General features: G+C 35.0%; 1 non-coding gene across 1 annotated transcript; it reads left to right on the top strand.

Annotated features, from left to right (window-relative positions):
* The first annotated feature begins 4,427 nt into the window (after positions 1-4,427).
* On the top strand, positions 4,428-4,533 carry LOC131175665 (small nucleolar RNA R71). Its single transcript, XR_009145857.1, has one exon. It is a non-coding gene; the product is annotated as a small nucleolar RNA R71 (small nucleolar RNA).
* Positions 4,534-5,032: the final 499 nt, after the last annotated feature.

Genomic DNA, 5,032 nt, shown 5'->3' with positions numbered 1-5,032 from the left:
TAGCATGAAAAAAAAATAGTTAAATTATTTCAAAAATATTCCTCCACTTTATCTTGTTGCTTGTGTTTTTGATCCTAGATGTAAATTAGATGGTTTAAATGATTATTTGTCTCTTTATTATTCATGTTTAAATCTTGATGATGAGATTGATTTTGATATTCATGCAATAATTGTTGAAATTAGAAAATTAATTTTTGATTTATATAGTGAATTTTGTTCTTCTAGTCAACAATTAGTTTCTCAATCTCAGCCTTCTAGTCAAGTTCAGAATGAGCCAACCTCTAGAATAAGCATGGGTGATCGTGCCTTATTACAAAGGCAAAAAAGGCCTAGAGGATCCCTTGGTAATAATTCTGAATTTGATATTTATTTAACCACTATTTTCGAGTTTGGTGATAATAGTGCAGGTAAAGAATTTCCAGTACTTGATTGGTGGCGTCGACATGCAAATACTTTTCCCACCCTTGCACTAATTGCTAAACAAATTTTAGCAGCACCAGTCTCCACAGTTGCAGTTGAACAAGCTTTTAGTGCAGGTGGTAGTATATTAGATGAGACACGATCTAATATGGTTCCTGAATCATTAGAAGCTCAAACATGTTTAGATGATTGGATTAAGGCAGCCTTAAGGCAACAAGAGATCACATGTGAAGGAAATGAAGATTTATATGACATAGGAACCGATGGAACAATAACGGAATCGAGCGGTTGTGGAAGTGATTAGGGTAAGGGGGTTATCTAACTCTAAATAGAAGGTAAGAGAACTACGTGGGCTTTGATTCCTCTAAACCCCAAGAGGATACGTAGGCAACTTAATTTCTACAAAATTAAGTTCAAGCCCTTTTTCCTTTTTTTTTTTAACTAAAATTAATTTAATCTCTTTTAATTTCTATCATTTTTTTAAATTAACTCTATACATTTCTTATTAATTTTTATTACAAATACAAATAATATCATTTTCTTCTTTTTTTTTTGAAATATTTATTTTACCAAATTTTTTTCTCCCATTTTTTGATCAAACCGTCATAAACCATCCCCCAAACCGCCCTAAACCGCCTCTTGAACCGCTCCAAACCGCCCAACTCTAAACCGCCTATTAAACCGTTTTAAACCGGGGCTCGAACCGAAACCGGCGGTTCACGAACCGCCCTTCAAACCGTCTCTTAGCGGTTCGGTTCAGGTTCAATATTTCTCTAAACCTAAACCGGCGGTTCAGGAACCGTAACCGGCGGTTCCTGAACCGTGGCCACCCCTAAGTTGAGGTAAAAATAAAAATAAAATTCTGCAACTTATCTTCTCATTTCAGCTGGCTCCTTCCTCTCACAATTGTTGATCAAAACTTCTCACTAGAAATTCTTGATAAAGCACCATAAAATTTTAAGCTGGCTTCACAAAACCTCTTCCTCACCCCTTAAACTCTCTCTAGCCAGCAAAAAGAAGAAGGAAAAGGAAGATTTTGCAAACTTGGGAGTTAGCTTTAACAAGGTTAGTGTCCAATTCCTTTTCTCTTTCTTTCAAATTTCTTGTTAGAATGATAAATTAAACTAGAATATGTGAAATTCCATCAAAAATAAATATGTTGAAGTGTCACCCAATTTTCGACAGCCATGGACTTATGAGGATTTTGATGATTTCTTTGGATTAAAAGAGTATATAAGCTGCCCTTGATATGAACTTAACACTTAGCACATGGATTTGTAAGTTAATGAAGAGTAAAGAAACTGAGAACTTAGGTTTTTCAGCAAATTGGAGTTTTGCTCCTATAATGGTGTAGGAACATTTTAATGGTCAATTAGTGACCATTTGGTAAGTTGTAAACTTAATATGAAGTGAATTGAGTCATTGAATGTTGGAAAGGTTAGGCTGCTTTGTATGCTGCATTCTGGACTCTTGGAGTCCAGTGTGTTTGGAGAGCCTTAACTGAACTTGTGTAACTCCAATTGGTACAAGGCCAATTGGAAGTGAAACTAGATACATAATGCCACAACTTTGGTAAAGGAATCCTGCCCAGAAAACCAACCTAAGTGGCCCTAAAAATTGACTTAATCCAGGTGACCAATATGCTGTCCCTGGAAAATGACCAAATGAATAGTGTTCATTCATTTGGTCATAACTCAGTGTAGAAAGGTCCGATTGACCTGAATTTTATATTGATAGAAAGCTGAGACATAGCCCTATAACTTTCATAAAGAAAATAAACCCAAATTTTGACCATAACATGTCCAAAAACTCACCTGCAGTCAGTGTACAAAAACTGCCAATATCCAAAAATTGCCCAGAAATTTTGGATAAAGGCAATCCGACCAGTTATGGTGCAATAGCCATAACTTGAGCTATAAAACTTCAAATAAGGTGATTCAAAAAGTGAAATGTAACTAGACACAATAAGGAACAACTTTGATGAAAAATATTTGGCCAAATTCTCACTGTAGAATGGCCTAATGGAACAGTGATCTCTAGCATCCAAAACTGAAATTTCTGATTTATTCTCCATTGGTTAGAAGTGTGGATTAGCAACTAATGCCAACACTTTTGGGAACCAAAATGTGGTAAATTTATATGATTAGGACTCATGTAACTATTATGCAATGAAAAGTCAATAATTTGACCTAAATAGTAAAATGAATAGTAACCTTATATGTAAAACATGAAAATTCAATCAATAACTTTGTAATGTGCCCTAGTACACCTAGTAAAATTGATTTGGATAGGTTGGCATGCCAATAGGGTTCAGTTAGCAGTACTGCATATGGCATTATGCCATTTTATGATTTTATGGCTTTTAGCCATTCTGATATTTGTGTGATACTTGGCCTTGTGTCCAATGTTTATTACAGCTTATTAGCTGTTCTGTTGCACACCAGGAGATACATACGTGAGCGATGGTGTGACAGCCCGAGGTATGTGGTACTCAGTGCCAGTTTACCCGTTTATCTAGTCTAGTCACCCAATATAGGTTACTTGGGCATCCAAAAATGGAAGTTGATAAATTTAATGAAATAATTGATATAACAAGTGCCAAATAAATAGACTACAAATAATTACTAAAAAATTATCTGTATGAGACATTAATATATACACTGCATATTTATTTTCTTTTAATTCTTTTTATTTTATTATTGGCACCACTAAGCATTATTATTTAGCGCATTGCTTTTTACCACGTGTAGGTTCTGGAGAGACTGACAGAGAGCCCAGTAGACCACAGACTGGGTGAGGCCGTTCTCAGTTCTGCGTAGTGTCCATGTCACCTCATAGATTTCAGTGTATTGGTAGGACACTAGGTTCTATTTTGGTATTTTGTAATTAAACTTTTATTTCTCATGCATAGTTGAAACTCATGTAATATATTTTGGTATTAATGCAAATATTTGTAATTTGTGTTTATAAATGAAAATTGAGTATTTATTTATGATTTGTACATGATTATCATGTGAAATGAATGAATGAAAAATATAAGAATTTTCGAAATATGGTTGAGAAATATTGAGATTATATTGATATAATGGAGTTTGAGAATGGTTGAAAATGTATAGGAAGTGTTTTTCACAGGTTCCGAAGAACTGTTTTCTCCATTTTTAGCCGGTACTCTGTCAGATTTTTTATAAAATTTTTGGAACCTCAAATGAATTTATAATTTTAATAAATGACTTAAATGAGTTAAATTTCACAAATTGCACTTCATAACCATGAAAAAATAAATTAAGGAAGGATAAAAATAATTGAGATAAAATATGGTATTCCGGTACACTGTGTGGCATATCTTGCTCGGCTATACTGTAGACGGGTAAGGGGTGTCATAGTTGGCTTTGGTTCAGATGGTGGAAGAGGTTATTGTGCTCTTGCTTGATATCCAGGTTGTGATTGCCTTGTGGGTTGAAATTGAGGCTGAAACTGAGGCTTATTCTACTGCATATACTGCTGGTTATGAGCATAGTTTGAGCTTTGACCTTGTTGACCAAAAGTTGCTTGTGGTCTCCATATTGAGTTGTTGACATTAGAATAAGAATATTCAATAGGTTTCTATTGATAACCTCCTGCATAAGCGCTTGTTCTTGCATGTAATCATCACCATAAGAAGCGTAATCAACTCCACAACTTTGGGTTCCATCTGTATAGGCAACTTATTGTGTAGTTGTAGGAATTGAGGCTGTTGCCTTTGTGCAAAAATCACTAAGAAGCTGAGTCAACTGATCAAATCTTGCATTCATGTAGCTAACTGAGTTAAGTTCATAGATCCCAGCCTTCTTTGGCCCAATTGCTCTAGGATTTCCCCACAAATGGATATTATGAGCAATTTCTCTAATAGATCATAGCATTCTTCACTTGTCATTTTCATGAAATCTTCTCCTGCATGTGAATCAATTGTGTTTTTTATGGCTGGAGTAACTCTGGTGTAGAAATTCTGAACAATCATCCATTTGGGTATTTCATGATGAGGACATTACCTTTCAAGCTCCTTAAATCTCATCCAAGATTCATACAAAGTTTCATCATCCCTTAGTTTAAAAGCTGCCATCAAATTCTTTAAATGAGTGGTTTTTCCAGGTGGGAAAAGCTGAGATAGAAAAGCTTGAGATAGCTACTCCCAAGTAGTTATAGTAGCTTGTGGAAGTGAGTCATACCACTCTAATGCTGAATCCCAAAGAGAGAATCGGAATAAGGTGAGCCGAATCACTTCATCTGAAACTCCAGGCTGTATTTGAGTGCCACATATCATCAAAAATTTCTTCAAATGAGAATGGGGATTCTTAAGAGGACTACTTCCAAATTGTGAATTCTAGACCATTTGAATAAGACCAGTCTTTAACTCAAATTGATTAGCTCCAATGATAGGTCTGTTATCTCTTACATCTGCACATCTAGGAAAGGCATAATCTAACATGGATCTTCTCTGAGGTTCATTTTGATTAGCAACTTCATTCTGTCTGTTTTGCTCATTTCCTCCATTATTTCCATCAATAGCTCTATTTTGACTCTCCATATTTTTAATTTTCTCCTCTTGCTCAAACCTTTGTTGTTCTTCTTTTTC

Source organism: Hevea brasiliensis, chromosome 17, assembly GCF_030052815.1.
Source record: "Hevea brasiliensis isolate MT/VB/25A 57/8 chromosome 17, ASM3005281v1, whole genome shotgun sequence".
NCBI classification, from domain to species: domain Eukaryota; kingdom Viridiplantae; phylum Streptophyta; class Magnoliopsida; order Malpighiales; family Euphorbiaceae; genus Hevea; species Hevea brasiliensis.
The sequence above is the reverse complement of the archived record's forward strand: the minus strand, read 5'-3'. Positions and strand labels throughout refer to the sequence as shown.